Below are 12,112 nucleotides of genomic sequence, written 5' to 3'. Positions count from 1 at the left end.
GCCCATCTGTTACTGTGATGCTCTCCTGATAATTTCTGATTTTTATGTCTTTGTTCTTAAAAAATGTTCGGTTTTGATTGCTGTGTGATTGTTGGTCGTGGCCAAAATTTATCATTCAGAGCTTTCTTTTGTCTCTAAAAGGGAAGACACAGCTAATCAGGCAAGTGTTTTTTACAAGATACTGTTCCACTGATAGATAGAGATACTTTCTTTAAAGTGCATAACATTAATGAGGCTTTTCCACTAGGTTGTATAATTAACTGACTGTGGGAACAATATATGGTGTGTGTATTTAGTGGAACTGTTCCAGTGCTTGTTTCTGAAAGTTGTATCTTGATAAATAAGGTGTGTGCTGAGTTAAAAATCATGTTATTTTATCAACATCTGGCTGCCACAGTTTGGAGACAGAAATCCACATCTGCCCTTTGTACAGATGGGTGTTTGCTCCTTTTAGTTTTTGCTGGAAAAAGAGGTACCACTGGATCCTCAGGAATGTCTCCTGCAAAGGTTTAGCCTATGAAAGGATGATCAACAGTAGATTTGGTAAGGCAGTATGTGTCATTCCAGCATTTCACTTTGTTCCCATAGTGGAATCAAGGCACACTTCTGCTCTCATTGACATTGGGATGTTTTTATCTGAATTTCTCTTCAGCTGTTCCATCCATTTCCATTGGGAGTTGGGAACTTCTCCAGCAATGTCCATCACAGATGCCCTCTCCCTGGTAACATCTGAGCTGTTTAAAAGTACTGACCGCCTTGGCCTCATATTTTCTGCTCTTCCCAAGCTGTACAGCTCTTGGCTTTGTCCTGTAATTTTTCTCTTCTGTGCCACACCAGGCTTTTATAACAAAAAACATTCTGTCCCCACAGCTGCATTCATCAAATATGCCTCCTTTAATGGTCTCAGAAGTTAAATAATGCTAATAAAGCTGAAATCTTACAAGGCTTTATATTACCTTCATTTGTCACCAGTAGGTCATAGCACATTTGTTCTTATGTTCGTGTTTTGTAATGCAGAAGAGGCTGTTACAGTTTTCTACTCCTGTCTCATCTATAAAAAGAGTTACAGCACATTCAGTATTTTTTTTGCCCACCCTGATACCTGGCAGTGGTTTTGGTGAGTGGTGGTTGTTTAACAAAAGGGGTTAAGTACATGAGAAAGGAGGCTCAGTGAGAATTCAGGACTTAGGGCATAACAAATTTACTTTGTGAGTTGCTTCATTGTAATTATTTTTTTCTTACAGGACCTGTTGTGCATTCTCATGGAAATTAGGGAGGCACATACAGTTCATAAAATTGCAAAATGAAATTCTCTTCTTGCTGTGGGACTCCAGGAGCACAGGATTTAATGACTTGTAGCCTGAACTGTACATTTGTTATTGTGTGGGAGGGCAGTAAGTGGCACAGTACTGGGCACGGGGATGGCAATCACTGTGTTATCCATTTCTATTGCCAAATTGTAGCAAGAATGCTTTCTCACTGCTCTCAGTGCTCCTAGTAAAGTTTCTCAGTTCTTTAAAAGCAGAAAAAATGCAGCAAATTAAAGGAATTTGAGCAGAGCAATGAAAAGAAACAGCACCAGCACTCTGATTCCCAGGTAATTTTTCTTCAGTGCTCTTCTGTGGGAAAAGTAAAAGGAATTTGTATGCAGAGACTAAGAAAGGCAAAAGCTGCATCTTGGCAGCAGCAGAGGTGAGGCAGTGTTGTCCATTTTCCACACAAGAGTTCCAGACTCTTCTGTAACTTCTCTTTCATGGTATATCCTGCATGATATTCATCATTTATAGCCTGAGCAGTGCAGTGGAGGGTACTGAAAGAGGTAGGACACCAAGCCAGATGAGGGAGAAGAGATGGTGAGGTATCATTGTTTCTCGAGTGAAAAAAAAGAGATTAATTATTTAGAGAATATAAGGGTTGCAGTTTGAAATTAAGGAGAAAAGCTGCATCAAAACCAGAAAGATCAGGGAATATTCTTTGTAATGATGTGCACTGGACTGTTCAATAGGCAGTGAGCATCAGGCAGGAAGAGCTTTGCTGGTTGACATCACTCAAGGATCTGTGCTGTTAGCAACAGTCTCTAGAAGTGGTAGGAGTAGGGAAGGAAGGGATAGAAATGCTCTGGGGTAAAACCAGAGTACTGTGGGTAAAACCATCCCTGGAGTAAAACCAGATACTGTGCTAAGTCCAAAACCCCTTCTTACTATGTCAAGCCTTGCCTAATTAAACAGCAAAGAGGAGTTATCTGTTCTGCTGCTTTTAATATAAATGGGAATGGCTGAGGTTGTCAGAACTTTCTAGGTGATCACAGATTTACTCTGATGTGGATGTGGTGTAATTGAATAATGGTTCTTCAGCACAGCATCGTGTCTGGGAAACAGATTAATCCTTGTATCAGCTGTGATTCCTGCCCATGCTCTGGGAGCTCAGCAGAGTACAACACACACCAGCACCATTCAGGTAAGATTCATGGCTTGGCATGGCATAAAATACAGCTAAAGAAAATGTTTTCAAAACTCTACTCTCTGCTTTCAAGCAAACTCTTATGCCAGGCCACTGAGAAATTGTTAGTTACTGCTGCATGCTGCATTAAATCAGTGGGACCTACCATAAGCTCTGAGGTCTCCAACAGCAAATCAGCACGATGTGAATCATTGTGTTTTCTTTCTGGACCATCAGGCACCACAAGGAAGAGTCTGAGTGTATTTTCTGCATGTGGTAAGATGAATGATCTTTCATCTTGTTCATCTTCCCAGTATAATTTATGTTGGTTCAGAGTTGCTGGCTGCACTGCATTCATAAAATGCCATCTGAAACACTTTTGGCCAGTGCTCTTGGCACACGTGCAAGTGTGGACTTTCTGATCTCTCCTGGCCTCTTGGTGGGCAGAAGGTCTCTGTCAGCAGGGGTAGTGCCAGCCCTGTAAAGCTGCCCAGCACAGAGCCCAGGTATCATCACTGCCTGTGGATGCAGCACAGAGTGAAGGGGGCTGCTCCAAAGGTGAGATGTGACAGTACATCAGGTAGAAGATCACGAATTTTATGTGAGTGGGGAGAAGCCATTGCACTAATCACTGTGCAGAGAGGTAGTTCAGGGGTCCCAAGGGCTGCATTCAGCCCATTGATCAGTCCCATCTGTTAATCTACCACAGCAGGTATGAAGCTCAGAGGAGATAAGCAATTAAGGCCATCTGTGACACCTCAAGTGAAGATCAGCAGAAGGCAGGATGAAGACACAGCCATTACAGGACTTAGCACAGCTTTGGAAGGCAGGCTGTAGCTCTGTCAGTGTAATTTCAAGCCTACTTTCACAGTCAGGCTTAGCTGTCATTAAATTCTTGGTTATATCTTAGGTTGATAGGACCATAGGGTGGCTTGCTGTCCAAGAAAGCGTTTTGGGGCAGGATGTATGTGGTTTTTTAAGTTACTCCCTCTATTGCCATAATTTGCAAGGATGGTGCTTAGGATTGCAGATTTCCTTCTGAGCAGAGTCCTCAGTGCTCAGCAGGAGTAGCCAGTCACTACTGAGGAGCAGAGATGTTAAATAAGACAAAAAGCAACACAAACATAGAGTTATGGTGAAACTTGGAAAAGTTTGAAAGTATCAGTTGGTCCAGGTATCAGAGCCAGGGATGTCCCACATCAGAGGTGAAGAAGCATGCAGCGAGTGGAGGAGACCTGGTCTGGTAAGCTGTGACCTGAAATTCCTCATTTCAGCTCTGAGTTGGGCTCTCTGTACCCTAATACTGCTGAGCTGGGGGTGGAACCATCTCAGATGGCTCCCCATGACTTTTTGCCATTAATTGCTCACAGGGGCATGAACCCAGCTTGTTCTCCTCCTGCTGATGATTACAGAGAGACCACAGCCAGATCCTGCCCAGCTCTGTGGCTCCATGGGAAAAGGGATTGGGCTGTAATGGCAACAGCTCCTTTTCCTGGAAGGAGCAGTGCTGTCCCTTGGGGTTTCACCCATGCCTTTGCTCAAGTCTGGCTGATCACTGTCCTTGATGATCTCACTAAGATTCTCATGTCTTGTTCAATTTCTGGCTAGCTCAAGGAAGTGAACGTGAGGGCTGAGGGAATCTAGAACCACCAAGGGATTTTGGCAAGTGCACGTAGACCCTTACATAAATGTGGTCTTCCCTTCTCTGTAATGGACCAGTCTCTGGTATTTTTGGAAGAGAAGGATGCTGAAAAATAGTTAGTGCTGCCTTCAGTTATTGTGTGTTAGGCAAATACAGTGAGAATAGGAATTGCGTTATTTGTACAAGGAATATTCAAGGGGCTGAAGTGTTCAGTCACTTTAATTAGCCTTGGAAGTGAACATCATCAGCTTTCTGTGGAAGAACAGCAGATTGTTGCCATTGTCTTTCTAAATACCTGTCCTGTTTTCCCTTTGTGTATTTCATTATAAAATAAAATATTAAAGCTTTAAAAACTCTTCATTAGCTAGCAGATGGTTTTGCAAGCCATTTTAATGAGATGAAGAAAACTGTAATGGCAGACATTTAAAGTTGTGTTTAGACAGGCTATTGCCACTGGAAAAATCTAGTGAATGTTTTCTCCATGTTTTTGGCAGAACCTGGCACCAGATTATGTACTAGGAAATAGAAGGGGATGATTTACACCAACCAGTTCCCTCCCAAGAGTGGTTCTACATCAGTGTAACATTGTTGAGTTCCACAGTCAGGCGTTGATTTACAGAGGTGCAAGGGGGAGGAAAATATCATTAACTTGATGCAGTTCAGGAGAAATAGTACATTTCTCATATATTCACCTCATTCCCTTGCTGCAGTCAAGACATTTTTTGGGAAGCTTAGAGGCTGACAGGCAGGACAGCAATGTGCCAGCTCCTTCTGGACATCTCTGCATGTCAGCATCAGCAGCATGTGGGGATGAGATAAATGAGGTTGGAAAGCACTGAGACCCTGTCCATGAGGGAAAGCCCTGTGAAAACCTGGCTTTCTTATCCCACCCTTACTAAATTTCCTGAGGCATAAGATGCTTGTGCTGAAAGCAGGTAGGAACATGGTTGACAAAAACCCTTTCAAGGCCTTGATGGTTCTTCCACTTCTATATTTCTCTCTTGAGCAACCAGTGCCACGTTCTTAGGAGGTGTGAACTGCCTTACAGGAATATGTTCACATCCACAACACCCAGTCCATGACAAGAGGGATTTATATCCCTTTAAACTTGTGAATCCTTGTTTGTGGGTTTTTTTTTGGTTTTGTTTTTTTTTAATGTGAGCAGTTGCTGATTCTCAGACCTGCTTCCTCCAAGGGTTGGTTTTGGCTGTGCAGGGTCTCAACCTCATGGGAGCAGGGAGAGGGAACGTGTGCTGATTCATCTGTACAGCCAGAGGGATCGACTGTCCATGCACATATTAAGAGATGAATCATGCTTCACAAAAGCAATAAAAAAATGCCTCTTAAATGAGTAATTACCTAGATACCTCCTTAGGCTGTCCAACCCTTTGTTCCTCCACTGGACTGCTGACCATGTTATACCTGGCCAAGCTTCAATGTCAGCTTTTTGCACTGTTGGGGACCTTTGTCCTTCAGGTTTTTCTAGATCTGGCTGATCTGATCTCAAAAGCTTTTTTTTTTGGATTTGGAAGAGCCTCACAGCTGAGCAAGGTCTTCAAGGGAAGTTGAGGTCCAATATCACCTCTCCTCCTTCCTCTCCTCCCCACACTTCCACATGGAGAACATTGCCTCCTTTGCTTGCCTCTGGCTATTTCAAATAGAGTATTCTCCAGATACAGAGTGTAGGCTCAACTCCACACCAGCAAGGAATAACATCTCTAATGTGTGTAGGAGCTCTGGTGATTGACTTGTTAGAAATGCCCTGACCAATGCATAGAAGGGAAAACAGGACAGTTTGCTGGGATATTAACACTCAGCAGAGGAGAATTTCTCTACCTAAAAGCTCTGAGGAAAATAACAGTTGCTCTGAGAAGCCCTGTGAGTTTAAAAGACTTGACATGAACTTTCCTTCCTCAAAAAGCAGTGTTTCCCTGCCAACTGCTCAGGAGAAGCTTGGGAAGTGGAGATCAGGGTAAACTGTCCTTCAGGATCCCAGGAGTAAAGGGATGTATCAAGGGAAGCACCAGCCCTTCATCTTCTCCCCTGCTTTGTGATATTAATACCAAATAGGAAGCATCATCTGTCATTTTGTCACCATCCCACTAGCTCCTGAGCATCTCTTTGCTAACACAAACTCATGTCATGTTCTGCTGCTTTCTCTGTCCAGCAGTGGGTATTTCTGTGGAGCCCTGTCCTGAAAGAAGGGTCACTTTGCAGGAGAAACACAATTCCTCCCTTTGCCAGGGACAGACAAGAAGCATCTCTGCCCCCTGGAGCAGATGCCCTACATGATGAGGGCTTCTCTCAGCACTGGCACACAGCCTTCAAGTGGCTGATGAGCAGCAAATTGCCACCCACAGCGCTGTGATTCCTGCAGAATTCCAGTCTACCCACTGCTGACAGCTCTGCCAGGCTTGGCACTGCAGAGGTTGTGGTTTCCAGATTGCAGTGCTGGCTTGTGTGGTGGCCAAGGGGACAAAGGGGCAAGAAGGAGCCCTGCATTTCAGCTGGGTGAGGAAACACCTTTGCAGTTGGGAAGGTTTCCATGCCAGGGTGTTCTGGGAAGAAGCAGACCCGTGTCTCCATGGTCACAGGAAAACATACAGGGACTCACATTCTTGCTCTGTTCTGACTGTGCACCTTTGATGTGGCCTGTTTATCTCACTGACTTCCAAATTCACTGTTCCATGCTCTCAGGTGTGGCAGCACCAGCCACACCCACAGGTATGGCAGTCTACTCTCTAGGAACATTTTCCTCCATTTAAATTCATTTAATTTCATTTCCATTGTCTGAGCTTGGTGACTCCCTGGACTGCCTGCTGCTCTCCACTGAATATAAAGGAACTGCTGGTGAGATGTTGGGACATGGTGTCAATCTTGTAGGTACCAGGAATGAGGTGAGGAAATTCCATTCCCATCTGTCTCATCTTTCCTTTATAGTCCTAATTGTTCTGAGGAAAGGAAAGGCTGGAGTGCCTCCCTTCTGCTATTAACCAGCAGTCATGTGCCACAAAACAGAATAAAACAGCTTTTTAATGTATAATGTATATGTAATATATAGAGCTTTTAATGACTGACTAATCATCATAAAATGTTGCACCATAAATATCCCAGATTAATAATTTGTTTATTTTCCCCTTCACAATAGGCAGGGGGAGTATTCATGAGGCTGCTAAGCAATGCTCAGTGCAGCTAAATTTGGCATTTAGAACATGCTCATGCGACAGGCATCACAAAAACTTGGTGAGGAATGAAGACAATGTGAAATGTCTGAAGTACATGCAGAATAAATTGCAGCTGGCCTGTTTGCCCTGCACATTTATTGATGCTGCTGCTAACTTCCTTCTCTGGCAGTTCTCACACTGAAGCTTTACTAAAGTTGTGTCACATCCTGGTGCCTGTGCTTGTTTAATGTGGGCTCCATCAATGGAATCTGAAGTTCATGTGTGCCAAGTTAAGCCACATCCTGAATGCTGTGGGTCTCCTGTCCCTTGGCTCACTGCTGTGGTGCCTGTGTCCATGTGCTGTGGCTTGGACTCATCAGAAGCCCTCCAGGGATCTTCCCAGGATGCTCTGATCCCTGCAGAAGTGGCTGCTCCATCTGCCTCTGGAACTCCTTTGTAAATGATGCTTCACCTGAAGGTTTTCATTTCAGGCACACCAGTGTGATGGGGAAGGGAAAGGGGAGTTAATGCCCTTCCCTGGGGCAGGGGTCACTACAGGGCAGGGCAGACACGTGAGGCTCCAGGAAACACTTGCATCCCAAGGAGAACAAGCTGTCCTCATTTCAGATGAGTAAAACAACAGGATATCTCCTGGCAGCAGGAATGCACTGAGTTTCTGAGTAAAAGATAAAGTTTTGAAGCCTGGAAGGCTTCAGAGCTCTGCTGTGGGCACATGTGGAGGGTTCTCCTTTTCACAGTGAGGTGTGTCATGGGGTCAGCTGTCAGGGGTGGCCTAAAGCACAGGGTAGCTGTGACTGGGAATGTGGGAGATGGTTCCCATGGCAAGCTAGGGCTGCTAGATGCCAATATTTTTTATTTAATTGCTCCCTGGATTTTACAAATACTTGTGATGTTGCTGCTTGAATAAATAAGTGCTATATTGACATTTTGCTTCACCTGGCTTGTGTGAGCCAAGCATGGTTGAAGGCACCTGTGTAATCCTATATCTGATCTCTCCCTGGAGCTGGGCACACCTGTGAGCACAAATCCCAGTGCAACACCTTCCAGGGTAATGAGGAATCCCTGTGGGCAGAGCTCTGACTGCAGGTTTGTGAGAGGCCATCAGCAAGGTCATGGAAAACAAAAGAAGTTCATTTCCTCCCACAGCAGCTCTCAGGAAGGATCTGTGCCTGTGATGGTGAGGATGAGTTGCCTGGCACGTTTGTGCAGGTGGAGCAGAGGAACGTGGCAGCTGCACCTCAGGAGCCCTGGCTGGGTGGGCAGCACCCAAATTAACCAAGGGCATGAAAAGCTGTGGGGAGACACATCCCAGGCTTTTGTAGCACATGGAAGATCTCATCTTCTTGTACTTTGTTTTTTTACGTGGCTGTTGGGCTTGGAGACTTTTCCCTGCTGGTTATGACTGCTCAATTATATGGGGAAAACAGGACTCGGTTCTCCAGGAAGGACAACTGGTCCCATCCAAGTTCTACAGCTAGTTAATATTTCTTTTAAAATTCATGTCTTGTTTATGAAGTGAACACATTAGAGCCTTGTCAAGGCTGCCATCTGGGTCTCCCTTGACACACAGCCCCAGACTTTGCCCCTGCAGCCAATGACCCTCATTCCAATATCCCCTCTCCTCCTTCCTCTCCTCCCCACACTTCCACATTTCCTCCTTTGCTTGCCTCTGGCTATTTCAAATAGAGTATCAGCATGCCTGGATTGGCCCTGGGGCTCCTCACTGGTGCTGCAGAACTGGGGCCATGGATGTGCTGCTGAGGGAGAGGAGTCCCAGTTTTCCAGTGCAGCTCCTGTCCTGGAGAGTCGGGATAGGGAGGCGGCCAGAGAGAGATGCAGAAGTCCCAGGATGTTTCCTGCTGCTGGAGCATTCTCTTTTGTGCAGAAAGACAGCTGCTGTGTTTGCTGGCCTCAGCTAAAGCTGTTTGGATAGATACAGGCTGCATTTCTAAATGGGCAGTTTTTATCCACTTTTTAACACTAAACTCAGGCCCAGGGCGAAGCTGCTGCAGAAATTCCCATGGGAATTAGTGCAGAGTCAGAATGGGAGAGTCTTAAAGCTCCTTACAGTGTTTTCTAAAGCAGCACTGGAAGGGGATGGTATGTCAGCCTTAAACTGAGTTTTCCTGTAATTTGTCAGTTTTCACAATTATACAATTATTAAAATGAGAATTTTCTCCGTTTTTTTTTCTTTGCATTTGCTGGATGCCATGAATCAGAAAGTGGCTGGAACAGTTATCTTGCTCCAATGTAATTTGATTCTCTTCCCCCAACCCCCTTAGTATTTGATGAGAAACCTTTGTATTTTCATGCTTTAATACAATCTGGCACATAATTACAAATGACTCATAGATAATCTTGGTCATGGAGCTCTCTGAAATTAGATGATAATTTAGCCTGGAATTTCTGTAGAAAGAACGAAGGAAAAGACAATTATAATTATTCTAATCAAGATATCTTTTTCTTTGCCTGGGGTATTGCTCTGTGAACTGCCAGAAGCCTGAAAGTATTTAGACCATTTCTGCTGCTCGCTGTTTGCCAGGCAAACACTGCTGAGCACCATGGAGCTGCCTTGCTGTGAAATCCCCAAAAATGCTCCTGACAGAGAGGGGAAGATGAGATGTGCAGGGGCAGGACCACAGAGCTGAGAGCTGCTGGGGTGTGAGTGGGGCAGCCACTATAAAGTTCTGGGTCAGGAGCTTTGTGCAAACCCTGGGGCATCCTGCTGAGAGGGACTGGATCCTGAGTGGCAGCAAGAGGGCATTTTGTGGCATCCACCACTGATTCTGCATGGATAGAGGCACAGCAGCTGGCAGAAAGGAGGGCTGGGTGTTCCTGTTCACTGCATCTCGTGCATCTTCCTCAGCTTCGGTGTTGGTTTAGGAGCTCCCAGTCACCTGCCAGGCTGTGGGGACAGTTCAGCAAGGCAAAGTGCCAGGTCCTGCACGTGGGTCAGGACAATCCCAGGGACAAACCCAGTCTGGGCAGAGAGTGGAGAGAGAGCAGCCCTGAGGAGAAGGACTCGGGGTCTTGGTTGACAAGAAGCTCCCTGTGACCCAGCAATGTGTGCTCCCAGCCCCAAGGGCAAACACAAACTGGGCTGGATGGAGAGCAGGGTGAGGGGGGTGATTGTGCCCCTCTGCTCTGCTCTGGTGAGCAGAGACCCCACCTGGAGCACTGAGTCCAGCTCTGGAGTCCCCCAACACAAGCAGGACACGGAGCTGTTGGAACAAGTCCAGAGGGGGACACGAAGATGCTCAGAGGGCTGAGGAATCTCTGCTGATGGAGAGCAGGGACTGTTCAGCCTGCAGAAGGGAAGGCACCAAGCTGGCCTTACAGCACCCTAAAGGGGCTACAAGAGAACTGGAGAGGGACCTTTTATAAGGGCAACTGGATGGGACAAGAGGGAATGGATTTAAACTGAAGGAGGACAGATTCAAACCAGATATTGGGAAGAAATTCCTTACTGTGAGGGTGGTGAGGCCTTGGTACAGGATGCCCAGAGAAGCTGTGGATGCTCCATTCCTGGAGGTGTCCTTGGCCAGGCTGGATGGGACTTGGACCCACCTGGACAGGTGGAAGGTGTCTCTGCCCATGGCAGGGGGTTTGGAACTAAATGATCTTTATTGTCCCAGTCCAAGCCATGCTATGACTGTGACAGGACCACTTTGCACAGCAGAAATCGTGTCCTTATCCTCACTCCAGTGCCTGGGACCCATTTGCAGAAGGGATGTCTGGCCCACAGGATGCTGAGCAAGGAAGAATCACCACAAAGTGCAGCCCCAAAGGGGAAGGTGAGACTGACCCTGTACTATTAGATCTCATGTCCTGGTCACTCCTTTGATGTGGCTTTAAATGAGAGCAGATTGGTAGGAAAATAGAGCATTTATCTTAGGACAGACTCAGAAGAGTGTGTCTTGTCTCATCCAGCAAAGGCAAAGAGGGGATCTGAGTTCAATCTAAAAATACTTCAAAGGGGAAGGCACCAGGGAAAATAGAAAGCAAAAAACCCAAGGTTGCATAAGAATAAATAAGAATAAATTAACCATGAAGTAATCTAGGCTGAAAACTGGAAGGTTTGTTGGTATTCTGGGGAGTTTCTCTTGGTTTTATGTTCTGTTTATTTGGGAGAGGGAGATAAAGACTGCTCCCTCTGCATCCCGGAGGATGAGTCTGGAATGTAATGACCAACATGTTCATGCCAACGTCTGTGACTGTCCTCTGGTTGTTTCTGGCAGCAACATAAAATCATTGTGCTTATGAACAATCCCAAACCCTGCCCTGCACCCCTGGCAGGCATCACCATCCTTCCACCCCACCTCCAGGGCTGCCTGGGGCTGGCTCTTTGAAGTGTCTTCAGTAGGGTCAAGCTCTGGTGATGCAAAACCTCTCCTGCTTAGAAACCAAGAGATGCTGGGGCAACAGAGAAGCCAGTTAAAGTGAATGCAGCAATGTCACAGAAAGAGGGATGCACTCTTGATGATTTTCATGATCATTCTTGGCATCAGTTAGCTCAAATCCTGTTTTTGGTCTGTGGTGGGTACAGGTTTCTCAGCCAGCTGTCCTCCTGTGGAGCAGCAGCCAGTCCCCACAGGGCCCCTACACCAGGTGAGTGGGAGCCCAGGTGTCTCCAGCCCCTGGGAGATGGAGGTTCCTGGCACACAGATCCCCTGCAGCACCCTCTCCATGGCTTGTACATGAGCTTTGCTTTGTTTGTGGGCCCAGTGGAGGGGTGGGGGCTGGCGGGGTGACCTGTGAAAGCAGTGAGCACATCTCCCTCCCCTCGCGCGGCGGCTGCCAAGTGCTGCTTGCACACATGAAACTGTGTGTTAACAGCTGAAATCTC

The 12,112-nt window shown here is 46.1% G+C and overlaps 1 long non-coding RNA gene across 1 annotated transcript; it reads left to right on the top strand.

Moving 5' to 3' along the window:
- The first annotated feature begins 3,267 nt into the window (after positions 1-3,267).
- On the top strand, positions 3,268-11,874 carry LOC147652748 (uncharacterized). The gene is made up of 3 exons (XR_015287860.1): positions 3,268-3,682; positions 10,972-11,060; positions 11,813-11,874. It is a non-coding gene; the product is annotated as an uncharacterized LOC147652748 (long non-coding RNA).
- The last annotated feature ends 238 nt before the right edge of the window (positions 11,875-12,112 follow it).

Source organism: Cyanistes caeruleus, chromosome 6 (assembly GCF_971803275.1).
Source record: "Cyanistes caeruleus chromosome 6, bCyaCae1.hap1.1, whole genome shotgun sequence".
Classification (NCBI taxonomy): Eukaryota; Metazoa; Chordata; class Aves; order Passeriformes; family Paridae; genus Cyanistes; species Cyanistes caeruleus.
The sequence above is the reverse complement of the archived record's forward strand: the minus strand, read 5'-3'. Positions and strand labels throughout refer to the sequence as shown.